The sequence below is a fragment of the Oncorhynchus mykiss genome, chromosome 9 (assembly GCF_057628025.1).
Source record: "Oncorhynchus mykiss isolate SJ-2025 chromosome 9, ASM5762802v1, whole genome shotgun sequence".
NCBI classification, from domain to species: domain Eukaryota; kingdom Metazoa; phylum Chordata; class Actinopteri; order Salmoniformes; family Salmonidae; genus Oncorhynchus; species Oncorhynchus mykiss.
Window position 1 is genome coordinate 46,061,964 of NC_143030.1, and position 27,935 is coordinate 46,089,898.

A 27,935-nucleotide genomic window follows, 5' to 3' on the forward strand; every position below is an offset into this window, starting at 1 on the left:
ATTGCAAAAACCAAGGTAATGTGATTTGGTAAGAAGAATGCCCCTCTCCCCACTGGTGTGACTACTACCTAGAGCCTGAGGAGCAAGTTACATCATACAAGTATTTGGGAGTATGGCTAGACGTTACACTGTCCTTTTGTCAGCACATATCCAAGCTGCAGGCCAACGTTAAAATCTAGACTTTCATCGATGGTAATCGCTCCTCTTTCACCCCAGCTGATAAACTAACCCTGATTCAGATGACCCTCCTACCCATGCTAGATTACGGAGATCAGCAGGTAAGGGTGCACTCGAGCTGCTTGATGTACTTTACCATTTGGCAATCCGATTTTCCACCAATGCTCCTTATAGGATACATCACTGCACTCTATACTTCTCTGTAAACTGGCCATCTCTGTATACCTGACGCAAGACCCACTGGTTAATGCTTATTTATAAAAACACTCCTAGGCCTCACTCTCCCCTGTCTGAGATTACTACTGCATGTCTCATCCTTCACACACACACACCCGTTCTGCCACATTCTGTTAAAGGTCCCCAAAGCGCACACATCCCTGGGCCACTCCTCTTTTCAGTTTGCTGCAGCTAGAACAAGCTGCAACAAAACACTCAAACTGGATAGTTTTATCTCCATCTCTTCAGTCAGAGACTCAAATCATGGACACTCTTACTGACACTTGGGAGTATTTTGCGTGATGTATTGTCTCTACCTTTTTTGCTCTTTGTTGTCTGTGTCTAACAATGTTTGAACTGTTTGTGCTGCTACCATGCTATGTTGTAATCTTAGGTCTCTCTTTATATAGTGTTGTGGTGTCTCGTCATGTGTTCTGTCCTACATATTTTTTTTATCCCAGCCCTATCCCCACAGGAGGCCTTTTGCCTCTTGGTAGGCTGTCACTGTAAATAATGCATTTGTTCTTAACCTGTTAGAGCTCTAGGGGCGCTATTTCATTTTTGGATAAAAAACGTTCCCGTTTTAAGCGCGATATTTTGTCACGAAAAGATGCTCGACTATGCATATTCTTTTGGAAAGAAAACACTCTGAAGTTTCAGAATCTGCAAAGATTTTGTCTGTAAGTGCCCCAGAACTCATTCTACAGGCGAAACCAAGATGATGCATCACCCAGGAATTAGCAGAATTTCTGAAGCTCTGTTTTCCATTCTCTCCTTATATGGCTGTGATTGCGCAACGAATGAGCCTACACTTTCTGTCGTTCGCCCAAGGTCTTAGCAGCATTGTGACGTATTTGTAGGCATATCATTGGAAGATTGACCATAAGAGACTACATTTTCCAAGTGTCCGCCTGGTGTCCTGCGTCGAATTCGGTGCGCAATTGCCAGCTGCTTCTACTTTACCATTTGATTCAGGGGAGAAAGCATGTGTCCAAGAACGATGTATCAATGAAGAGATATGTGAAAAACACCTTGATGATTGATTCTAAACAACGTTTGCCATGTTCAGTCGATATTATGGAGTTAATTTGGAAAAAAGTTTGCGTTTTGAGGACTGAATTTATGGATTTTTTTTGGTAGCCAAATGTGATGTATAAAACGGAGCTATTTCTAATACACAAGGAATCTTTTTGGAAAAACTGAGCATCTGCTATCTAACTGAGAGTATCCTCATTGAAAACATCAGAAGTTCTTCAAAGGTAAATGATTTTATTTGAAGGCTTTTATGTTTTTGTTAATGTTGCGTGCTGGATGCTAACGCTAATGCTAACGCTAAATGCTAACGCGAAATGCTAACTCTAGCTAGCTACTTTTACACAAATTATTGTTTTCCTATGGTTGAGAAGCATATTTTGAAAATCTGAGATGAGTGTTGTTTACAAAAGGCTAAGCTTGAGAGATGGCATATTTATTTCATTTCATTTGCGATTTTCATAAATAGTTAACGTTGTGTTATGCTAATGAGCTTGCTGATAGATTTACACAATCCTGGATACAGGGGTTTTTTCATAGCTAAACGTGACGCAGAAAACGGAGCTATTTGTCCTAAACAAATAATCTTTCAGGAAAAACTGAACATTTGCTATCTGAGAGTCTCCTCATTGAAAACATCTGAAGTTCTTCAAAGGTAAATGATTTTTTTGAATGCTTTTCTGTTTTTTTGTGTAAATGTTGCCAGCTGAATGCTAATGCTAAATGCTACGTTAGCCATCAATACTGTTACACAAATGCTTGTTTTGCAATGGTTGAGAAGCATATTTTGAAAATCTGAGATGACAGTGTTGTTAACAAAAGGCTAAGCTTGAGAGCTAGCATATTTATTTCATTTCATTTGCGATTTTCATGAATAGTTAACGTTGCGTTATGGTAATGAGCTTGAGTCTGTATTCACGAACCCGGATCCGGGATGGGGAGATCAGAAAGGTTAACTTCTGTAGGGTAGGGGGCAACATTTGCAATTTTGGATGAAAAGCATGCCCACATTAAACTGCCTTCTACTCAGGCCCAGAAGATAGGACATGCATATAATTAGTAGATTTGGATAGAAAACACACTAAAGTTTCCAAAACTGTTAAAATAATGTCTGTGAGTATAACAGAACTGATTTCGCAGGGAAAGACCTGAGAAAAATCCATTCAGGAAGTAGAATTTTTTGTTTGTTGTAGTTTTCTATTCAATGCCATTACAGTATCCATTGACTTAGGACTCAAATTGCAGTTCCTATGCCTTCCACTAGATGTCAAGTCTTTAGAAATGGTTTCAGGCTCGTATTCTGAAAAATGAGGGAGTAAGAGCAGTCTGAATGAGTGGACCCTGCCGTGTCAGAGCTTTTTCATGCGCGCGGCTGAGAGTGCCTTTCTTGTTTACCTTTTATATTAACAACGTTATTGTCCGGTTGAAATATTATCAATTATTTAGGCTAAAAACAACCTGAGGATTGAATATTAACATCGTTTGACATGTTTCTATGAACTTTACAAATACAAATTGGATTTTTTGTCTGCCTGTTGTGATTGTGTTTGAGCCTGTGGATTACTGAAGAAAACACGTGAAAGAAAATGAGATTTTTGGATATAAAGAGACACTTTATCGAACAAAAGGAACATTTATTGAATAAATGAATGTCTTCTGAGTGCAAACATATGAAGATCAAAGGTAAGTGATTAATTCTCTCTCTATTTCTGACTTGTGTTACTCTTCTACTTGGCTGGTTACTGTTTGTAATGATTTGTCTGCTGGGCTATGTTCTCAAATAATTGTAAGGTATGCTGTCGCCGTAAAGCATTTTTGAAATCTGACACAGTGGTTGGATTCACAAGAAGTTCATCTTTAAACCTATGTAAAATAGTTGTATATTTTCTGAATTTTTAAAACGAGTATTTCTGTATTTGGCGCTCTGCAAACTCTCTGGATGTTGGCCAGAGAGGTTACCCTAGAGAGGTTAACGGACTTGCCTAGATAAATTCAAAAAGGTGCAGAGAGGACCCCTCCTTCCCTTCCACTTATTCAGTGTTGCCAACTTAGCGACTTTGTTGCTATATTTAGCGAGTATTCAGACCCCTCTAGCAACACATTTTCAAAATAGCGACTAGTGACAAATCTAGTGACTTTTTCTGGTGTTATTGGAGACTGACATGAAAGCACTATCGTTCTTACTATTCTCAACAAGCAGCAGGTGCTGCTGTGGGCCCCACCCCCGTCCCAAAACCCTCACATGCGGCCCAGTCCTCACGCAGCAATCCCTCCCAGCTGCAGTCAGAGCAGGAGATGTTCACACCTCCGCGTCCAGACTGCAAATTAATTGCGTATGCGGGAAGCCGCCGCTGGCTTATCCCACCCTGGCTTACTTACATTTTTTTTTAACCTGAATTAGGGCCAGACTAGTTACCATAATTTTCTCACATTGCCATTGACAGTTTTTTTCTATTGTCTTTTTTTGGTCCATTTAGATTGTATACAAAAAAAAAAAAAAAAAAAATATGTTATGGTTAAAAATGTTCATGTTTTACTGTTGCTTGTTGTAGGCTCCTAAGTGGACCCATAAGGTTAAAAATCAAACCAAATTAAGAAAACTAAACTAAGTAACTCCGCCAGAGTGTCTCTTTTGGGTCACTTTTGCCGGTCCCAAGCCTGGATAAAGGAGGAGCGTTGGAATTGTGACATAACATTTTTAAAAAGAATGCCTAAAGTTCATTTGTAGTTCTAAGCATATTTAGGGTGTTTTTTACTCACTTTTTGTCTCTCTCACGACCTACAGCGTCCATCACAATTACATGGTCAATTATGCAAATTAGACGATGGCGTCATTTAGCGACTTTTAGGACAGCCAATGGCTACTTTCTTTACTGAGGAGTTGGCAACACTGCACTATTCAAAGCACACACACACCAGGGAGCCGGCCAATTGTCCGGGAGAAGAAAGAAAATCCTTTTGTAAAATATCTATATATTTTTTTTCCTAGTCATTGATGGAAATACCAGTCAATGGAAATACACTTGACCGGTCATGCTTAAACGGCTTGTAAACGGAAAATATGTCAGATGGCGCAAGAGAGCTGTTGCCAGAGCTTCTCAAACTGCTCATTTGTTGCTGCTGGAATGAAGCGTGCTTTTATAATCATTGCGTAACAATTCTAAGCGCAACCGCGTGTTAACTGTTTAAGGCCACGATTAAAAATAGCTACCATTTTAATTTCAACAGGTAATTGAAGCGCGCTTCCCATTCGCTATTCAAGTGCATATAGGCAACGGTAGGCAGGCTTCAGCGCGTCACACACACCACTTTACAATGAGCTGGAGGCAGTACGTATTTTGAAAACACATACTTAATTGTTTGAACCTAAAAGTTTTACATTACGAGGCATGTCTTACCTTGCGTCAAATTAAAATCCATGGAAACATAAAGGCAATTTTATAAAGAGACTTCCATATGACATTAAAACCAGTAACATATTTCTCTCTGGTTCTATTGGTTTTCAAATCAACTATCTTTCATTGTCTAGTAGCCAAAGGCACACTCCCAGTCATATTAGCAACCTATGCTAGTTGTTGCATCTATACATATCCCCTCAACATTTTTAACAGATATTTTAATCTCTGTCACAAGAAACCACTTTTTACAACAGTGTTTCCCGCTAATTGCATTGTGGAACAAACATTTGCGCATAGCTTACTGCCTTGTATGCATTACTGCGCTTATAATGTGAAGAAATAGTATATCAACATTTTAAGCTAAACGTTCTGATCCGATGCATAAGACTCATTGCTTTTTATAGCGTATTGGCCTACTGGTTGTATTCTTTTGGGATATCACCCCACAACTGTCTCAGAGTCTGTTTGGAATAGGCTATTTTTTTCCTCGCACAGAACGACAAACAGACCAATAGAATAACGTTGTTGCTATGAAAGTGAACTGTGTCTACGCGTGATCAGGGGTGTGTATTCATTCCGCCGATTCTGTTGAAAAAAAGTTTAGATGGACGCAAAACAGAACAAAAACGTGGATAAACATCTGAATTTGTCCAATAGAAACTCTTGTTTGCAACTGTTGGACTAATGATTACACCCTATAACAATCTAGATGCAGGCAAGAGTATGTAAGGTGGTATTGAATGTCACTGTCTGTCCATGTGTCTGTCGCCTGAAATATGTGTCTCCACCTGTTTCCACCTACATTGTAAACTTTCATTCATAGGCTTGGTTGTTGAAACCTCATGATGGGTATAGGGAAAATTTGAGTATCATATAGTAGCCTAAACCTATCACTGTTACATTGAGCTGGGTGAATGGAATATGAATGAGTCATCCAATATGCTGTAATAGAAATAAGGCCAAACATACAAAAAAAATTTTTTTAAAAATAAACTGTCCTCCCTCATCTTAAACTACACTGACTTGGCCTTATGTAATGGAAAAACAATACATCACTCCTTGTGATGTAATGCAATTAACAGTCTTTGCATAACTGGGCAGCAGAGAGAGGCAGAGCTAGAAGTATATGCCAAGGCTAACAATGTGTCAGGGTTGGATTACGATACACTGTTTACTGACAGGACCAGACCTGTAGACACAGTGAGTCTAATCATGTCTAAGGGCTTTCCTACCTCACAGAAACACTGGGATACATACAATACAACCCCAGTTACATTAAAGGGTGTACTGTTTTTATAGGGCTCTTAAATCACACTTATTTTTTTATATAGAACATCCAATTTTGTTGTTTTTCTAAGTCCGCAATAATGTTTAAACCACATCAGGAGACCATTTTTTAAGTCTGGGAAAAATGGAAGAATTTTCCATTTTTGGGTGTAGTCACCCGGTGTTGCCGTAGCGCTCGTGTGATTGCAAAGTTTGCAAAACAAATGGCCACTGGATTGATGCAAATAATCATGATTTCATTCTGCCAGCTACTTTGTAGTTAACATTTCATTGAGAATATTTCTGGGAAAGCCTTTCCATCTCTACCAGAAGGTTACTATTAGCATAATCGCTACCAGCTACACAAAGTGTAGACCTGCGTGTGTGCCGCCCACATACACAGAGACAGGGCTATTCCTGTGCAGTTACAGAAAGTTGCATGAAAATACAAAACACATTTTGTTCATGTCTTATGATTCTCTTGGGAAAACAATTACATTTTCTAATAAGCTCAATGATTTAATAAAAATGTCCTATTAAGTTCAATGCATATTTTTATATTCAACAGAAACAAAGTAAAAATGGTTCAACTTTGTTTCCATTGAACATGCCATACAGATAATGGGATTTTAATTCATTATATGAAGAGTGCCTTGCCTTGGTCCGCCTCTTTTTGATGACCAATTTACCCCTTTTACCAAAGAGCACCTTCTGTCTACCAAAATCTACTATTGTGTACCTTAGCAGCGCTTCCCTTATTCCTTTTTTTCTACATATTTTTTATATTGTTGAATTCTGTTATAAATGTCTTTATTCCAGATTTTATAGGGCCCTATGTTTATCCATGTACACTGTGTATACCAGGGATATCCAACCTTTTCTAGCATGAGAGCTAGTCATTTGTTTTTAGCTTTCAATTAGGAATATTCTGCTCTTCACCACTCCCCTGCAACTCTTCCCCAGGTCCTTAGCGTCCAAGAGAAAGTAGTGCCCTACATTTTCTGCCAATACACATGTTAAAAATAATGGTTCATAAACAACTCTAAAGGGGGCCCTGTAAAATGTGATCTTTTCCCCCAAATTCTGGTTGATATTTTCCCAAATGATATTCTCACTTTTAGATTTTTTTTGGGGGGGGGAGGGGGTTTCACTCAAAATTATAATTGTTCATAGAGGAACTAAATTCCCCTTTAATTGTGCATCCAGCGAGTGAGGTATGTGCCGTATTAGCTACGGTTCTGAAGGCTAAAATTGAATGTACTTTCCGATTTGTTTGGCGAGCTACTCATAGGTGGGCTGGTAGCTCACGATCGATCTGTTATAGACCCCAGGTGTACACTATAGTGCAGGAGTTAGTCTTCAATTGACATCTTAATGATACCAGAGGGCCTGGATGAGAAACATTGCACTAACTTGGGTTACAGTTAGTCAAAAACCTATTTGTGATTTAGCCAACTCTGTTGTATTTGTTGTCAAGCCAGATCACATAGGCTATCCTAATGGCTAGCATCAACAAATGTTTTTCATTTAGGACTTAGCTAAAGCATACAGGCCTGGCAATCAGGCTAGCAGATTTTGCTTTAGGCTCCTTTTGATAAAAACAACTATAGAGGGAAAGAAACCCTCATCTTTCTTCCTTTCCACACAACTCCTCCTGTGGGGTTTTCACTGATGAATCGTGCTGCTGTTTTGTCAAAGAAATACTGTAGACAAAGAAGCAGCCCGGATACACACACACACACACAAAAGATGTAAAACACAAACAGACTAGAGGGAAGACTTGTCAGAGTTGTGGATCCCTGGGAAGAGTCAAACAGCAGAATGAAAGACGCTGGCAGCAGCCTATTCCTGAGAGGCAAAGCTCTCATGATGCATTTTCGAGCTCATCACTCAGCTTGGTGAAATTAAATTCACATCACTCACAGCCTTTTTCTGTGCCAATGCAGTGCATATCATCGTGATCCAACCCAGCTTCAATGTCAGGTTAGCCGACACAACCGTGAGCAAAGAGCTTTTAAGGAACTTTCTGAAACACAGATGCTAAGTAGCTCATAGAACACAACTTCCAGCTATAGAGACTTGAATTCAAGGAAGAAAATTATGGTTGGTGGGAAGAGGATAGCAATGGAGGAATTATCCGTAACAAAAGAGCAAGCTAATTGGAAGGTTAACAATGACCTTGTTAGCTTCCCAGGAAGGGGTCGGGTCACTGTTTCAATTGTACAGGGAGAGGAGCTGCCTTTTCAGACAAGAGACACAACAAGCCCTATTCACCGGTACATGACCTTGGTTTGTGAAACGATTGTATAGAAATATATGGCAAGTGTATAATATAAGTGTCTCTTTCTCCATGTAGAGTATGGGGGGAAAAAAACTGCACTACCCCTCACGAAGATCAACGGGGGAAACCAGTCAATGGAGTGACCACATACCTGGGAATTGAGAAACTGAAATTCAAAGAAAACACAACAACAGAGAATGTTATTTTTGCACAACCTGAACAAGGTTTGGGCATTATACTGTATACCGGGGTATTTTGAAAAAAAACACAAAAAAAAACACAGAATGGTTTTCAATACTGTCAAGCTTTTATAAATAAATTTGAATATTTGCATCTACTTTTTAAGTAAATACCTGTAGTCAACTTGTGCAATACGGTGGAAGATAAAGTAGATCGCTGTCTTCATTTTACATGTCACAATTTTTCATTATGAAGCTTACTGGTAGTGCCCAGTCATGTGGCGTTTGTTTTCAAGCACACAATGAGACAGGAGACTTGTGAGTAACTCACTGTTGTGCAGCTCGCACCAGGTGATCTAGTTACCGTATGGAATTCACAACTAAATGTTTGACAGGTAGATTTCTTATAAATATTAACTGTTTAAAATGTGCTAAATGTTCTGCAGTTGCACAATTGGTTTGCTAATTTAGTAGCTTGTTAGCTATCTAGCTAAGTGGTTAGCTTCTTCCAAAATCCAGCTTTGCTTGTTAACAGCAGAGAATCCCCTTCAGGATCAAGAGCCTTGCTGTCAAATGTTTGTTTTGTGCATGCAGAAAACTGAGTAGCATTTTTAGGCCAGAGCCTCGTTAGCATTCTCTATGGGGACTCTCCGTGTACTTGTTAGCAATGCTAACCTTCAGATTACAAAAGCTCAGTGGGGTTTGAAAATAGCGCCCGTTGTGTTCAGTGTCAGTATTACCAAATATCCCGCTATAGCACAAGGTCGTTATGATGGCATTACAATCTGGATACCGCCCAAGCCTAAACTGATCTATTGCAATGTTGATCGCCATATCTTGCAGATGTTTTACAAATCTGTCCTGGAGAGTGTCCTATCATTTGGCCTGTTATGTGCAAGACCAAACTGCAGCAACACATAAAAACAGCGGGCAAGATAAATGGCATAGGCCAAGAGTCGGCCAACAGCCAGTACACAAATCTCATACTCCAAAAACATGACAAACATTCTACGGAAGGATAATTCTAAAAAGGACAGTACCGACTTCCTCTTAAATGAACCCAAAGCAACCGCAGCCTGACTGGGGGGGGAAATACTTATTGAAAAGAAACAAATAGATACAGGGACTTTCAGCCATTAGGCTGTATAATGGAAAGACGTAGCAAAGACTATTGATTGGTTTGAAGGGAGTGTGTATTGAACATCCACTGTAAATATGTAACCCATTGCACTTTTCATATCAATTTTATTGTGTACCATTCTGTGTTTGTCTTTTAAGCACATGACCAAACGAATTTCCCCCTGGTGGGATAATAAAGTAATAAAGTTAATCTAATCTAAGGAGTTATGACATTTCAAACATGCATTGTATCCTCCTCCTGAATGAATCCCCGGCAGCAATGGAGACCACCTGGGACGGGTCGGGGGAGGGGTTGAGGTCTGGTTGTCTCGTGTCCTCAAAACCCACATGACAAATGAGGGAGGGGAGTACATAGACTAAACCCTGCTAAAATAGGGCCACCCAACATCATCTAGATTCTAGATGAGGTAACGCAGGGTCAAGGGACACCACAGACATGGGCTCAGAAGGATACGAGCCCAGCCCCCAGCACCCTCAGGACAGCGCCAGAGTCCAGACAAGACCGCAGCACCCTCAGGACAGAGCCAAACAGCCGGACTGAAGGTCATGGGGGACAAGGCCACCAGGCTGGAAACAGGAAGCGAGAGGTGTCGCATAGGGCTGCCCTTAGAACAGCATCAATTAGTCGGGGCATGGACTCTACAAGGTGTCAAAAGTATTCCACAGTTGTGTCAAGTTTGCTAGATGTCCTTTGGGCAGTGGACCATTCATGATACACACGGGAACTGTTCAGCGTTAAAAAACCCAGCAGCATTGCAGTTCTTGACACACTCAAAACAGTGCACCTGGCACCTACTTCCATACTCCGTTCAAAGGCACTTAAATATTTTGTCTTGCCCATTCACCCTCTGAATGGCACACATACACCATGCAGGTTTCAATTTCTATAAGCTTAACATGTCTCCTCCCTTTCATCTACACTGTTTTTAGTGGCATCAACAAGTGACATCAATAAGGGATCCTAGCTTTCACCCGGATTCACCTGGTCAGTCTGTAATGGAAAGAGCAGGTGTTCCTGCTGTTTTGTACGCTCAGTGTATTTTACAAGCTATAGCACACAATATTTTACAAATGCATGTTTTTAAAAAGGACCAAAGAGTTTGATCTGCCTCATGTTTTCATTTTCGCCTTGGGGGAGAAAAAAAATTTGAGATACTGGTATTGTCACAGCCATAGAATCTCGCTACAGTTTCTTCGTCACTTCCTCACACAAATAAACACACACGTTGAGATAAAGGCCACACACACACAAAACGTGAGATGTCACACACCTCTGTGTGTCTACCATGTCCCTTAGGGTGGTGGTGGTCGGGGGGTGGGGGGGGGGCCAGGGTTTGTCGAGTTAATTTTGTACGTGTCGTGTTGCCTAAGCCACTTCAACACAATGGTTGCAACTCTCTTCCACCAAAAGAGAAAGAGAGGGAGTGAAAGGCATTTTTTCATCTGCGAAGGCAAGAAAGTGAAGGGGGGGGGGGGAATACTTAAGGAGGCCACTGAAACGAAAGACAGCTGCTTGCATAAGCTGACTTACATAAGAGCTGGCTAATGCCGCTGTTATTTACAAGTAAAGTTTTATGAGATATGCTTAAACAAAGATGCACACACAGTTCGGCATGCACGTCAGCGTAGGTTGAATGCCCTGTTCCTGCTTGTCCTTATAAAAACACAAAAAGGAAATCCAGTAGTGAACATTGAAATGGGCCTAGTTCCCGACTACAGTACAGTATACAGTCCAGGGCACAGTGGGAAGTCCCCCTCTGATGTCCTGAGACCTGTCTGTCTCCCAGGGCACAGAGCCTCAGTCAGGCACTTTGATGAACACCTAAAGGGCATGCATCAAAAGGGACACATAGGGGGAAGTGGGCAGTGCAGCCCTTCTGATGTATAGCTAAATATGGATGCGAGTCTGTCCCTTTGATAGAGTCGGTCTACAATGTGCTGTACCTCTCAAACTCTTTGTATCAGTAACCTCTGCCATTTCATCACTAAGTAAACATTGAAAAAATTACTCAACTTAAGCTGATCAATCTGATCAATTTGTTTGTATAACAAAAAAGGCATGTTTGGTAAGACTAAACTACCTACAGAGAGAAAACAAAAACAAAGCATTGTCATAAAACAATTGTTTTGCTTTGGTGGTTCATAACGTAAATAGATTCTTTAACAACCGCCCCCAAATACACATAATAGCCAGTAGAGCTGGCCGATACGGACAAAAATCCATAACAATAAACTGTCTGAATTTATGTGATAATGATCAATAGAACATGTGACCCGATTCAGAAAACTAGGCGTATGTCGCAAGTTACTACTTCACAGGGGAGCAGTTTGAACGTAAGTGGGTTTTTTTTTTTATATCAAAATTTGTTTTTTGGGGCAGAAATGCCTTCTTGAACATGTGAACTTTCATGTGCCTTAATAACAAACTCGTAGGCCATCTGTAAATACGAATACAATTGTTAAATTACGAGCCTTGTTAGTTAAGCCACAGAAAGTGAGCAACCTTCCCACTAGCCATGATTGGCTGAGATAATGAGTGGGCTGGACATGCCGAGAGAGGAGTTTGGATTGGTTTGCCATAGAAGCTCATCAGTCTGTGTTGGTAATCCTGTCGAACACGGCTTTTAAAAAAACAGTGTAGTGGAGCTGCATAAGTGTGGCTCACGGTTTGATATCATTGGAATTAGTGTATGATCGCTAAAGAGATGGCGGAAACACCGGTCTCTGGATTACATCTTCAAACTTAGAGAAACCGTGGCATGCCATTCCTGACTTGAAGATGTGTCCATGCACAATGATGTATACATTTAAAATAAACATGTAACGCTAGACAAATTTTGACAGAAAGTGGTTTCATTTCAAGCTAGCGTACTGTTCGCTAGCTAGCTAACCTTAGCTGGCTGGCTCCCTAGCTGACGTTATCATTCTTTACCCAGAGTCGTGTGCTGTTCTAATAAGAGCCTAATGTTATCTAGCTAACATTGAACATGGTTAGTTTGCTCTCAGCACTGTGGCATTGTTGGCACTGTTTATTGTTTAACTAGTTAACGTTGGTTGGCTGGCTCGTTAGCTAAAGTTACGAGACGTGTGTACAACACCCATTGAATATGGCCGGTGTCAGTCAATGTCTGCAAACAAGCGTAATGAAATTGTTGCCAGCAGAGCTTGTTAGGCTGTTTTCATGTTATCCAGACGTAAACAAATCAATCATCGGACAGAGCGTCAAGTGTGTGTGCTTCGAGAGAGCGAAACGAGATAGGTGGGGCTAAAGCTTAGGGTGAGGGTGTGAACGATGCTGAATGGGCATAGACAAAGAAGAGCTCTTCACTAGATAGCAAAACATTCAAAGGTGATTTTCTCAAAAGTGAGTTTACAAGTTGATCAACTTTCGAAGCAGGATTACTTTCCCATTGTTCTACAAATGCAGTGTATGATATACCAATTTGTAGCTCCGAGTCGCTACTTTCATAATGTAAAAAACACCATTTCAAAATGTTGTTACATAAGACCACATCCAGGTGTCGAGTCACATGTGTTTATAACGTTAAAGAGATGATCTGGTACTTTTGTATATTCTTTAGCCAGAAGGTCTGAAAGTAGCCCTCATGGGCCAAAAGTGGTCCCAGGAAATTGCGGAACACGTCACATGTGCAGATATGTGCACCACGTCATTGCGCTCTCTCTCGCTCTGCTGTGTGCACCTTGCTAGCGATCACTAAAATGGCGACGGGCTGAAGCTCATTCGCTAGAACTCGAAATGCTAGGGGGCTGGCCCACGTGGGAGAAAAGGCTCCGCAGGGCTTCCAGAAAAACAGTCACTTTCAAATGTTGTGGCTAATTAAGGTAAGACAGTAATTCTGTTCATAGATTATGCAGGTATGAACTACATATTGACACATCCAGCCCCAAATCAAGATGTTTAAAAAAAATACTTGGTAGTTGCCAAAGTACCGGAGCAGGTCTTTAATGTGCACCACAGTTTTATCTTTTAAACTATTACTAATAGTAGTTTGATGGTTGTGGTCATCAATTGTCCCATTAACAAATCACCCATGTTAGCAAACATTTCATTTCAAACATCACATTTCTCTATTATAGGCTACTTATCGTAATGAACGATATCAGCAAAACGCCTGCGATCGGTGTCAATAATGTTCCGTTTGTCGTGCCAGTTCTAGTACCCAGATAGATCATTAGCTTACATTCAGCCTAGTGGCGAGGCAGGCAGACGGGGGCAGATTGAAAATAGCTCCCTGATGACTCTATTAAAAGCTTCTCCGTTTGTGACCCGCTGCGGTGAACAATGCTGACCCCGGGTCCCCAAGGTATTTTTAGGAGATAAACCCAATGCCAACAGAGGATTTTCTAAAACAGGAAGCCTAATCCCCTCCCACGTACCTGAGGAACAGACACACGTCACCAAACTCCAGGGATATGTAAGGCCACACAATTCTATTGTGTAATTATTTTTTTAAATAGGTTGTACAACATGACTATCTTCTCTACACCAATAAACTATAGTGGATGTGAAAAAAAGAAGAGAAGAAGTACCATCCAATCCGGGTTTTAGCAAAGGGTCCCTTGGACACAACAGACAGATTCGGTAAGGAAGGAGAACTAAAAGGAGTGGTCTGGGAGGGGGATCGCATATCCCTGTGTGGGTTGGTGGGGACAAACAGGGTTTCTGTTGAACAATCCCCTGCTCACTGGTACATCATCAACAGTGGTGCTGTCGCCTAGATTCGGACAGACACCCTACCTTCCCTTACCATTCAAACAGACTGCTTATATACACTCAGCAGACAGACGGACACCATATCCAGCGACCCACACGTACCAAAAGAGATGGGCATACACACATGCACAACCCCTTCCCATCTTCTATTCAACGCACAAACACACACACACACACACAACGAAGTAAAAACAAATATCTTAAGTTGTTTTTAAGTTGTGAATGTTGAGGAGTTACAGAGATAGAGAGACGGACCTAAAAACATTGAAATCCACAGCCTGAAAAGTGCCAGAATGACAGGCTATTATATCAATGACCTTAGCCTCTAAATATTTCCGACTGTTCCATCAAGAAACAGGCTTTTTGGTCTTATTTATTTGGTTTCAGAAAGCGCTCCAAAAGAGCTCTTCAACGGACTCGGCGGTCAACTGGCGTGGATCTTAGAACAGTTAGCCAATCAAATGACTTAAAACATGCATTTAACAATATCCTGAGTAGTGACTAGTGATTGAAAAACTAAAACAAAAAAATGGTCACTATAAAAATGTATTTGTTGGAAAATGAATCAATCAACAAAGCATCGCGGTCAAAAGAGAACCTTTCTCCAAAAGTGAACATTTTCAGGAAATGGAAAACATGGACAAATTTGACCTTGAACATACACACAAAACAGGTAAGTGTTATAAAATCCCAGTCTTACTGGCAGCTACTCAATTACATAAACCAGAACATTCCAAGTACAAGAATCATGGTGATCCCAGTCTATGGACTGCCTGCTGGGATCTCATATAGGCCATGTGAGTGATATGCCTATATCTGTTCTGCTGGGCTCTCTTTTTGACCTCTACTTACTCTTCAGAGAAGCCTTTACCCAGGCGGAAAGATGCCCCTCCACTCGGTCTAGTACGTACAGACCATTTGGACATAAATAATGGAGCTAGGGTGGATGGGGTTCAGCAAGAAGAGCAGAGATGGTGCAGCTCTAGAGCCATTTAGTGTATATTTCTACATGTGTCTTTACACCTGTATCAGGGACTTAGCCTGTTGGGTGTACGAGGGAGGGGACAGTGCACAAACCTCATGATTAAGAGGAGACAAGGAAGGGACAGAGTTATAAGCTTGGGGAGGGTTGAGATAAACAGGAGGAGGAGTGCTGCTCCTCTTTTCGGGCAGACAGGGAGTGAGGCGAGTGCGTAGGAGAGACAGTTGGGCTAGGTGTCATGTCACCCTCTCTCGCCCGCGGTCTCCCGCTGTGCTTGTTAGCAGGAACAGAGTGAGTGAGCGAGCGCCGGCAGCAGCCACCCTTCGGACGCTCTAAAAGGAGAGGGCCTTTTAAAAATGTTCCCGACAGATCACATCCGTGTGTTGAACTGAGGTGAGAAAAGCCAGAGGGTATAGACATACTCTGAGCACATCGTTCTCTTGTGTGGTTAAGACTTTTCAACATGCACCCAGTGGGGTAAGAAAAGACACTTCCGGCAACCACAAAGCTAATGGGGTGGTTGATTAAAGGTAAAGGAATCAACTGCCGCAGAAATTATCATGGCTGGTCAACATGACAATGGACATGGAGCTGATGTGGCAGCTTGAACACAAATGGATCCCCCCCCCCAAAAAAAATTACAAGAGCAAAGGAGAAAGAACAAGTGTGATGGATTAAAAAGACAGACGGTTTCTTCTTCACAGAACACGCAATGTTGTGCCTGGGACAGACTTGGGTTCAAATACTATTTAGGGTATTTCAATTACTTTCAAATACATCTGGGACTGGTAGATAGAGTTCATTAGATACATGATCTAAAAAGGGAGATTAAGCAAATGTACTGAAATTCCTTTCAACAAAATAACTGTTAAAACCAGGGGGATCAGGGCAGGGCAAAGAGCCTAATCACTCAGCACAACACACCTTTCAATCCCATTAACACCACATTTAGATAGTTGAATCTCTGGTAGGACTAAATCCCAATTCTTATTCTCGCAAAATATGGTTATTCAACAAAAAAACTGGAGGTAAGATGTTGAGGCAGATAGACTAAATTACCTAAACAAAATGTACACAATATAACATAAGTTATATACGTTCTTGTGTCACATCAAAACAACACCGCCAAACCCACAGGTTAAACTAGTTTTGAATTTCAGATCTCACTTTTAGTATGCCATAATTATTATAACTCACTATTGGAAGTTAATTGTTATTTTGTCTGTTGTAGAATTGCAACAATAAACCAACCTCCATTACCAATGCTTTAACCCCCCCCCCCCCGGAACACGCTGACTGTAGTTACGAAAACCCACGCGTTTCATAACACGCGCTCACCGCAATGGCAATGCAGTCTGAACACCAGCGATGTGCACTAGGCTCTCATTGCCCAGTTGACACAGACAGCCAAAACACGACCCAATGTCCCCACAATTAAATTAGGCATGTAACCGAAAAAAAGTATGCTCACCTTTCGTATTCACTGCGTGAAATGTCTTGAATAATTTACATTCAATTTTCAATAAATGTTCAGTTACATGCAGGTTGAAATTTCTTTAATCAGTTTCTTGAGGAACAGCGATGCTATCGGTCCCCTTCAGGAATACAAACAACAACAAAAAAACCAATACGAGAGTTCCGGAAACGCACTGCCAAAATGTTTAAACATTCGTCGACGGGGGGAACAAATTGAGTGAGACACAGGGTCGAGTTTGCGTAACACATTAATATGAATAAAGTTAAATAATACATTAATTGTGCAAACTGGTTATTATTATGTTGATTCAAGTATGGTTTTGCTTTTGCTACACGTTGAGCTAAACTGCACTTTAAACAAAAATGTAATATCCAATTGCTATACCATCTAAATGAAGCAATATGATTAATTCGGCCTAAATATCAAACAGCCAAGAAGCATGGCCAAAGCCATAAAATGAACCAATTTTAAATTGTTGTCCAATTACTATGGGTTTTCAAGTTATGAAATGGAAGCTTTTCCAATCTGATATGCTCTTCATTCCGACAAGCCTACATTTCCTAAACAGTAACACATTTAATTCTAGGTTAATTGATCGAGGGAATTATATATATTTTTGCCATTATATTTGCAAGAGATTTCACCCAGCAGGTTAGTAGTCTACTGAGTAATGATCCGAAAAAAGTCTGCTGCCTAATTTAGAAATTGTCTCGTTCTTGTGGCGCCCCCTACTGGCCAATTATGTGAAGCGCCCCTTGATTTAGTTCAGGGCAATTCCAGGATAGAAGACTGACGCTGAGGATCAGATTTTTTACTTTTAAATGTATGCCAAACAAAAACCAATGCTTCTACATATGCATTTGCTTGCTGTTTGGGGTTTTATACTGAGTTTCTGTACAGCACTTTGTGACATCTGCTGATGTATTTATAAAGCCCTTTTTACATTTGATTGATTGCAAAGTCAAACCAACCATACAACTTCATGCATTAGGACAACTTTAACAATTTCCACAGAAACAAATTTACTTGAAAACAGTCCAGATGCAAAGTTTGGTAAAAGAAGGACGGCACAAACGTCACGAACGCTTCATGCACTTCTTGTTCATTGCAGTTTGTCTTCTTTCTCTGTGAGTGACATTATACATACGGCCATCTTAGTTTGAGCAACAAAAAAAAAACAACTCAAGTTTTTCAACTGTGTGACTAATATTCTAACTATATACTAGTCTATTGATCACTAATACAGTTGAAGTCAAAAGTTTACAGACACCTTAGCCAAATACATTTAAACTCCAGTTTTTCACAATTCCTGACAAGTAAAAATTCCCCGTCTTAGTTCAGTTAGGATCACCACTTTATTTTAATAATGTGAAATGTCAGAATAATAGTAGAGTGATTTATTTCAGCTTTTATATCTTTCATCACATTCCCAGTGGGTCAAAGTTCACATACACTCAATTAGTATTTGGTAGCATTGCCTTTAAATTGTTTAACTTGGGTCAAAAAAAAATTGGGTAGCCTTTCACAAGCTTCCCACAATAAGTTGGGTAAATTTGTCCCATTCCTCCTGACAGAGCCTGTGTAACTGAGTCAGGTTTGTAGGCCTCCTTGCTCGCACATGCTTTTTCAGTTCTGCCCACAAATTTTCTATAGGATTGAGGTCAGGGATTTGTGATGGCCACTCCAATACCTTGACTTTGTTGTCCTTAAGCCATTTTGCCACAATTTTGGAAGTATGTTTGGGGTCATTGTCCATTTGGAAGACCCATTTGCGGCCAAGATTTAACTTCCTGACGGATGTCTTGAGATGTTGCTTCAATATATCCACATCATTTTCCTCTCTCATAAAGATATCTATTTTATGTAGTGCACCAGTCCCTCTTGCAGCAAAGCACACCCACAACATGATGTTGCCACCCCTGTGCTTCACGGTTGGGATGGTGTTCTTCGGCTTGCAAGCCTCCCCCTTTTTCCTCCAAACATAACAATGGTCATTATGGCCAAACAGTTCAATTTTTGTTTCATCAGACAAGAGGACATTTCTCCAAAAAGTACAATCTTTGTCTCCATGTGCAGTTGCAAACCGTAGTCTGGCATTTTATGGCTGTTTTGGAGCAGTGGCTTCTTCCTTGCTGAGTGGCCTTTCAGGTTATGTCGATATAGGACTCGTTTTACTGTGGATATAGATACTTTTGTACCGGTTTCCTCCAGCAGCTTCACAAGGTCCTTTGCTGTTGTTCTGGGATTGATTTGCACTTCACACCAAAGTATGTTCATCTCTAGGAGACAGAACGCGTCTCCTTCCTGAGTGGTAGGACGGCTGCATGGTCCCATGGTGTTTATACTTGCATACTATTATTTGTACAGATGAACGTGGTACCTTCAGGCGTTTGCAAATTGCTCCCAAGGATGAACCAGACTTGTGGAGGTCTACAATTTGTTTTCTGAGGTCTTGGCTGATTTCTTTTGATTTTCCCATGATGTCAAGCAAAGAGGCACTGAGTTTGAAGGTAGGCCTTGAAATACATCCACTGGTACACCTCCAATTGATTCAAATTATGTCAATTAGCCTATCAGAAGCTTCTAAAGCCATGACATAATTATCTGGAATTTTCCAAGCTGTTTAAAGGCACAGTCAACTTAGTGTATGTAAACTTCTGACCCACTGGAGTTGTGATACAGTGAATTAAAGTGAAATAGTCTGTCTGTAAACAATTGTTGGAAAAAATTACTTGTGTCATGCACAAGGTAGATGTCCTAACCGACTTGCCAAAACTATAGTTTGTTAACAAGTCATTTGTGGAGTGGTTGAAAAACGAGTTTTAATGATTCCAACCTAAGTGTATGTAAACTTCAGACTTCAACTGTATGTAACCACAATCTTTTGGTCACTCTGTCTCAATAAAATTGGTCACCAATCACATTATGTTTTGTATTCCCATTATGACTGGTCCCTGAATGCATAGGAGGCCATTTTGAAATGTATAAAAAGCTCCTTCAATGTTCATTCTAAAACCACTATAGAGCCCCACAGTGGAGGTGTAGTAATACCCATAAAACCTAGCGGTAAAACAGGGAAATGGTTCCAATTGTTTTTCCACTATTACATTTTTCCCATAGAAAATTTTAGAAACACTTAATATAAGGACTGTTATTCGTGTAGGCTTACCCTGGCGAGACTTTTTGATAACCATGTAAATCTCTCTCGGACAAGGGGTCTTTTATCAATATATTTGCCTCTACTTAATCTCAGATTTGAAAATGCTAATTAGCATCAAAGTAGACTTCATACAAGACTACAAATCCCTGCTAGCTCCTGCATGTCATCTCTAGCAGACACCTTTGTGAACAGGTATTGTGTCAATTTAAAACTTGCATAAGATAGTTCACAGAATTTTCAATTCAATTTGAAGAAATGTTGGCAGTTTATGAATGACTCAATTTAGCAAACATAATCCAGAGATTCTTACCTTTGCCTCGATTTGGTAATCTCGTCCAGATCATCATGGCATTTGTAGTTCTTTATGATAGCTACATTAGCAGCTAATTAGCATTTCATTTTTTAGGGGATGAATGCAGGCGGATATATTGATACAGTGCTTTCGGAAAGTATTCAGACATCTTGACTTTTTCCACATTTTTTTAATGTTAAGTCTTATTCTAAAATGGTTTAAATAAAATAAAAAATCTCAGCAATCTACACACAATAACCCATAATGACAAAGTGGAACCAGGTTTTTAGACATTTTTGCAAATGTATTAAAAAACGGTTCTCAAAACATTACGCCAGGATAAGCCTACACAAAACAAAGTCCTTATTTTAAGTGTTTATATTCCCCTATGAAGAAAAATTAAATGGTGGAAAAATGATTGGAACCATTTCCTTGTTTGACTGCTAGGTTTTATGGGTATTATGACTCATACCGTGGCACTCTATTTCTAGAAGATACAAAAAAGCTCCGAAAATATATATATTTTTGGGACACATTTAACCCCTTATTTTTGTTGCCATTTCTATTCATTTATATAGGTTACCTTCAGACAAGTCCCGTGACACTCCGCAAAACAATGAACACCTCCGTGTTTGTGAGTCATCTTTCCATAGAGTGGTCAAACAGAAATTTTCGTGAGAAGACCGATTTTCGGAATGTTCTAATAACTGCTGTAGCTCGGTCACTTTCCACCACAGGTGCGGAAGGCCGACATCTCTTAGGCGACCAAGTTTACTAATTTACTAAGATGTATAGCTGTATTTCGCTGTATTTCAATAGCCACAACCATAGAAACCATCAGCATCACCACACTGGAACAGCTGGGTTATATCATTAAAGAAAGTTTTTTTTAATCAACTTCCACTGCCCTCCCGAGTTGCCAAATCCCCGCTTCAATTCCTGCACCTGGTTGGAGAGTGAAGTAGCAGCAGTGTTTATTTCCACTCTAACAAGCAGACAGAATTGATCTGTGAAAATCATTAATTAGCCAATCAACAGCTAAATTAAATCAATGTAATCCTTTCTTCTTCTTAACTTGCAACGATTGCTTTGTTTCTCCGCAACAGCGCTTCGAAAATGTTACGTGTTTGGAGTTCAATCGGAACACGTTTAGTAAAGGGCGTGGAAGCTACTGAAGAAAGTGAGATAATTGAAAAAGGTGAGTCATGATGAGTTTCATGACTCTGGGACTCATGATGAGGTACAGTATGTGAGTGGAGCCTTTTGTAGCTCCATATGCCTACTCTACAAACTGTACCTTTCCTAGCATTCAGACCTGGATCAAATCAATGCATACAGTGCCTTATTCCACATTTGTTTGTGTTACAGCCTGAATTAAAAATGGATTAGCTATATTTTTCTCACCCGTCTACACACAATACCCCACTTTCTTATTTGTTGACAAATTCACAAAGTGAAAACATGTTTTTAGAAATGTTAGCAAATTTATAGAAAATGAAATACAGAAATATATCATTTATGTAAGTATTCACACCCCTGAGTTAATTAATGTTAGAATTACCTTTGGCAGCGATTACAGCTGTGAGTCTTTCTGAGTAAGTCTCTAAGAACACACCTGAATTGAACAATATTTGCCCATTATTCTTTAAAAAATCTTCAACCTCTGTCAAGTTGGTTGTTGGTCATTGCTAGACAGCCATTTTCAAATCTTGCCATAGATTTTCAAGCCGATTTAAGTCAAAACTGTAAGTTAGCCAGTCAGGAACATTCAATGTTGTCTTGGTAAGCAACTCCAGTGTATATTTGGCCTTGTGTTTTAGGTTATTGTCTAGCTGAAAAGCAAATGAATCTCCTAGTGTCTGGTGAAAAGCAGACTGAACACGATTTTGCCTGTGCTTAGCTCCATTCCATTTATTTTTATCTTAAAAAACACCCCAGTCCTTAACGATTCAAAGCATACCCATAACATGATGCAGCCACCACTATGCTTGATAATATGGAGAGTGGTACTCAGTAATATGTTGTTTTGGACTTGCCCCAAACATAACACTTTGTATTGAGGACAAAAAGTGAATTGTTTTGCCACATTTTTTGCAGAATTACTTTTGTGCCTTATTCTGTATAGGCTTCCTTCTTTTCACTCTGTCAACTAGGTTAGTATTGTGGAGTAACTACAATGTTGTTGATCCATCCTCAGTTTTCTCCTATCACAGCCATTAAACTCTGTAACTGTTTTAAAGTCACCATTGGCCTAATGTGAAATCCCTGAATGGTTTCCTTCCTCTCCGGCAACTGAGTTCGGAAGGACGCCTGTATGTTTGTAGTGACTGGGTGTATTGCTACACCATCCAAAGTGTAATTAATAAGTTCACCATTCTCCAAAGGGATATTCAATGTCTGCTTTTAAAAAAAAAATGTTTTTACCCATCTACCAATAGATGCTCTTTGCAAGGCATTGGAAAACCTCCTTGGTCTTTGTGGATGAATTTGCGTTTGAAATTCACTGTTCGACTAAGGGACCTTACAGATAATTGTATGTTTGGGGTACAGTGATGAGGTATTCATTCAAAACTCATGTTAAACACTATTACTGCACAAATAGTGAGTTCATGCAACTTATTATGTGATATGTTAAGCACCTTTTTACTCCTGAACTTATTTAGGCTTTCCATAACAAAGGGGTTGAATACTTATTGACTCAATACATTTCTGTGAGGAGCAACGCTGTTAGAGACAAGAAGCAGGTACATGGAGGGAACATTTAATTATCAACGGACATGGAACAGGACAGCGTCTGGACATGAACACATAACAACATTAATGCAGACACAGGGAACAAACGGAGGAGCAGACAGTTATAGACGGGGCAATCAACAAAGGGAAGGAGTCCAGGTGAGTCCAATGAACACTGCTGCGCGTAATGATGGTGACAGGTGTGCGTAATGAAGGGCAGCCTGGCGCCATCGAGCGCCGGAGAGCGGGAGCAGGCGTGACAATTTCAGCTTTTCATATTTGTATTAATTCGTAAAAAATGTAATTAAAACAATTTCACTTTGATGTTATTTCATCAATGTTAAATTCAGGCTGTAACACAACAAAATGTGGACAAAGTCAACGGGGGTGAATCATTTCTGTGGGCAGTGCACGTCAAATGCAAATGGCCTTTTCACATCGACTCTTTTCCCCCTCTGTTTATTCTTTCCCAATATTCTGTTCTATGTTATGATGGCACATTATCTGTCTATCATCTGCAATAACTCTTCTATCAGCTCAAATGCAGTCAGTCAACCCTCTGTCTGTCTCCCACTCCCTCGACAGGAATCTGAGGGGTTGTGAATGTAGCGGCAGATTGAGACCAAAATATGTAACCAGAGAGCTAAAGGCCCTGAGCTATGGAACTTGTTCCAATTTCCTGAGGAGCCTTCGGTTCTCCTTCCCTCACTGCTCCTCTGATCCCCCTACATCAATCACAACGAGCCCTGGCTGGCAGTCAGTCAGGCATACAAGCTCTGCAATGTAGAGTCAGCAGCATTGCAGCACCAGGGCCTAAAATTACCCCCAGCCCAGCCCACCCCAGTCTAGGTTATCCTCGAAGAGATGCTGTCCGTTCTTCCATTTCAAGCCTCTGTCAGTTTTCTGTGGCTTATCATGTTTTGATAAAGCAGGGCCCATTCTGACAGTGGTCTCACTGCACCCAGATCTGAAAGAGAGGCATCATACCCTCCTGCCATTACAGGATTATTGTATTATTTTGGTAGGCCTAAACAGGGCCACCTTTCCTTATTACATATTCATTCAGGTGATAAGCTTATGTTCAAGAATGCAACAAAATCACAGACACTCATTATAATGGTTCTTATATTGTGGTATTTCTAAAGAAGTATGATACATGTCGACTGGTTGTGCAGGCTTTTGCTCCATCCCTACGTGAATACAACTAATTGCAGGATCGGTTGTGTTAGATTAGGAATAGAACAAAATCCTGCAGGAGGGTAGAGCTCCAGGAGGAGGGTAGAGCTCCAGGAGGAGGGTAGAGCTCCAGGAGGAGGGTAGAGCTCCAGGAGGAGGGTGGGCCAACCTTGTCCTACACCAGCTGATCACATTACTGATGATGCTGTTTGCAGCTATTAGTGCAATGACGGTATTCATCCACTAGATGGAGTAACTCACCATGGCCATTTTCCTAGTGCAATCTGAGCACCAAACATGCTCTCATGCATAGGAGGTTGGTGGCACCTTAATTAGGGAGGACTGGGCTGGTGGTAATGGCTGGAGCGGAATCAGTGGAATGGTATCAAATATATTCAAACGTTTGGTTTCCATGTGTTTCATGCCATTCCAATTGCTCCGTTCCAGACATTATGATGAGCCATCCTGCCTTCAGCAGCCTCCACTGCTTTCATCTAAGCATAGACCGCGTTGCTTTTAAGTTGGGTCATTATAACAAATCCCTTTTGGAGCACAGCTGGAAATCATAAACCTATAGGAAGCGAACAGAGCATTTTACCCTTGATAATTCCGTGTGCTTGTCTTCTGTAAGTAGACCCCAAATGAGTCCCTGCTTATGTATCCGTGGTGCCATATGCTGTTTTACATAAAGCAACACTTGAAAAATGAAAGGAGAGCCGCACACTCTAGGAGCTCAGATGCAATAACTTAATAACCTAATGACCAACGCTTCGACAGACACTCTGCCTTCATCAGGGTATAAAGCCACAGTCTGATGGCGTGTTTTACATCATCCTGTGAGTTGTTTAAAATCCTTTACAGAGTTCCTATAGGGCTGAAAATGACATATTAAGTACCACATGGCTGTTTTATATGTTGTTTGCGTGATGCCATATTACCACGTTTGCCATTGTTTTCTGTCTCAGATCATCGGCTGTTGATCATCTGGACAGATTTCAGAAATGAGGACATGGTAATATTGGTCTTCACCTCAGTTGACCTAACAGACATTGACCGAACAGACATTGACCGAACAGACATTGACCTAACAGACATTGACCTAACAGACATTGCCAAACCCCACCTCCCTCTCTTCTCACACTACCCTTGTAGTTTCAGAGTGTGCCTTGAAGTCAGAACACACTCTGAAATGCCACAAACGTCATCAAATGTCGAATAGCCTTCAACACAGTGCCCACCGAGTCTCTGAAAAGTTACGAGGCCAACGTCTCTCTGTCTCTCTCTCAGTCTCTCTGTCTCTGTCTCTCTGTGTGTCTTTCTCTCTCTCTCTGTCAATTCAATTCAAGGGGCTTTATTGGCATGGGAAACATGTGTTAACATTGCCAAAGCAAGTGAGGTAGATAATATACAAAAGTGAAATAAACAAAAATGAACAGTAAACATTACATATACAGACATTTCAAAACAATAAAGACATTACAAATATCATATTATACATATATATATACAGTGTTGTAACGAAGTACAAATGGTTAAAGAACACAAGGGAAAATAAATAAGCATAAATATGGGTTGCCCTTTTCTTGTGGCAACAGGTCACAAATATTGCTGCTGTGATGGCACACTGTGGAAGTTCCCCCAGTAGATATGGGAGTATCAAAATTGGATTTGTTTTGAAATTCTTTGTGGATCTGTGTAATCTGAGGGAAATACAGTGCCTTGCGAAAGTATTTGGCCCCCTTGAATTTTGCGACCTTTTTCCACATTTCAGGCTTCAAACATAAAGATATAAAACTGTATTTTTTTGTGAAGAATCAACAACAAGTGGGGCACAATCATGAAGTGGAACGACATTTATTGGATATTTCAAACTTTTTTAACAAATCAAAAACTGAAAAATTGGGCGTGCAAAATTATTCAGCCCCCTTAAGTTAATACTTTGTAGCGCCACCTTTTGCTGCGATTACAGCTGTAAGTCGCTTGGGGTATGTCTCTATCAGTTTTGCACATCGAGAGACTGACATTTTTTCCCATTCCTCCTTGCAAAACAGCTCGAGCTCAGTGAGGTTGGATGGAGAGCATTTGTGAACAGCAGTTTTCAGTTCTTTCCACAGATTCTCGATTGGATTCAGGTCTGGACTTTGACTTGGCCATTCTAACACCTGGATATGTTTATTTTTGAACCATTCCATTGTAGATTTTGCTTTATGTTTTGGATCATTGTCTTGTTGGAAGACAAATCTCCGTCCCAGTCTCAGGTCTTTTGCAGACTCCATCAGGTTTTCTTCCAGAATGGTCCTGTATTTGGCTCCATCCATCTTCCCATCAATTTTAACCATCTTCCCTGTCCCTGCTGAAGAAAAGCAGGCCAAAACCATGATGCTGCCACCACCATGTTTGACAGTGGGGATGGTGTGTTCAGCTGTGTTGCTTTTACGCCAAACATAACGTTTTGCATTGTTGCCAAAAGTTCAATTTTGGTTTCATCTGACCAGAGCACCTTCTTCCACATGTTTGGTGTGTCTCCCAGGTGGCTTGTGGCAAACTTTAAACAACACTTTTTATGGATATCTTTAAGAAATGGCTTTCTTCTTGCCACTCTTCCATAAAGGCCAGATTTGTGCAATATACGACTGATTGTTGTCCTATGGACAGAGTCTCCCACCTCAGCTGTAGATCTCTGCAGTTCATCCAGAGTGATCATGTGCCTCTTGGTTGCATCTCTGATCAGTCTTCTCCTTGTATGAGCTGAAAGTTTAGAGGGACGGCCAGGTCTTGGTAGATTTGCAGTGGTCTGATACTCCTTCCATTTCAATATTATCGCTTGCACAGTGCTCCTTGGGATGTTTAAAGCTTGGGAAATATTTTTGTATCCAAATCCGGCTTTAAACTTCTTCACAACAGTATCTCGAACCTGCCTGGTGTGTTCCTTGTTCTTCATGAAGCTCTCTGCGCTTTTAACGGACCTCTGAGACTATCACAGTGCAGGTGCATTTATACGGAGACTTGATTACACACAGGTGGATTGTATTTATCATCATTAGTCATTTAGGTCAACATTGGATCATTCAGAGATCCTCACTGAACTTCTGGAGAAGTTGCTGCACTGAAAGTAAAGGGGCTGAATAATTTTGCACGCCCAATTTTTCAGTTTTTGATTTGTTAAAAAAGTTTGAAATATCCAATAAATGTCGTTCCACTTCATGATTGTGTCCCAGTTGTTGTTGATTCTTCACAAAAAAATACAGTTTTATATCTTTATGTTTGAAGCCTGAAATGTGGCAAAATGTCGCAAAGTTCAAGGGGGCCGAATACTTTCGCAAGGCACTGTATGTATCTCTAATATGGTCATACGTTGGACTGGAGGTTAGGAAGTGCAGCTCAGTTTCCACCTCATTTTGTGGGCAGTGAGCACATAGCCTGTCTTCTCTTGAGAGCCATGTCTGCCTACGGCGGCCTTTCTCAATAGCAAGGCTATGCTCACTGAGTCTGTACATAGTCAAAGCTTTCCTTAATTTTGGGTCAGTCACAGTGGTCAGGTATTCTGCCGCTGTGTACTCTCTGTTTAGGGCCAAATAGCATTCTAGTTTGCTCAGTTTTTTTGTTAATTCTTTCCAATGTGTCAAGTCTTTTTGTTTTCTCATAATTTGGTTGGGTCTAATTGTGCTGTTGTCCTGGGGCTCTGTAGGGT

General features: G+C 40.5%; 1 protein-coding gene and 1 long non-coding RNA gene across 4 annotated transcripts in view; one reads left to right on the top strand and one right to left on the bottom strand.

Annotated features, from left to right (window-relative positions):
* Positions 1 to 21,001, bottom strand: part of LOC110532095 (helicase ARIP4) — a 71,359-nt gene extending 50,358 nt beyond the window's left edge. For 2 of the 3 annotated variants that reach the window (XM_090184321.1, XM_090184320.1), the window contains exon 1: positions 16,878 to 17,106. The gene's annotated coding sequence lies outside the window, so the exon portion shown is untranslated. Of the gene's footprint in view, positions 1 to 16,877; positions 17,107 to 20,918 lie in introns of those variants that run through there. The other variant, XM_036988009.2, reaches the window with a different exon arrangement.
* LOC149981228 (uncharacterized) lies at positions 617 to 9,663 on the top strand. Its single transcript, XR_016483279.1, has 3 exons — positions 617 to 1,652; positions 2,019 to 2,080; positions 8,446 to 9,663. It is a non-coding gene; the product is annotated as an uncharacterized LOC149981228 (long non-coding RNA).
* Positions 21,002 to 27,935: the final 6,934 nt, after the last annotated feature.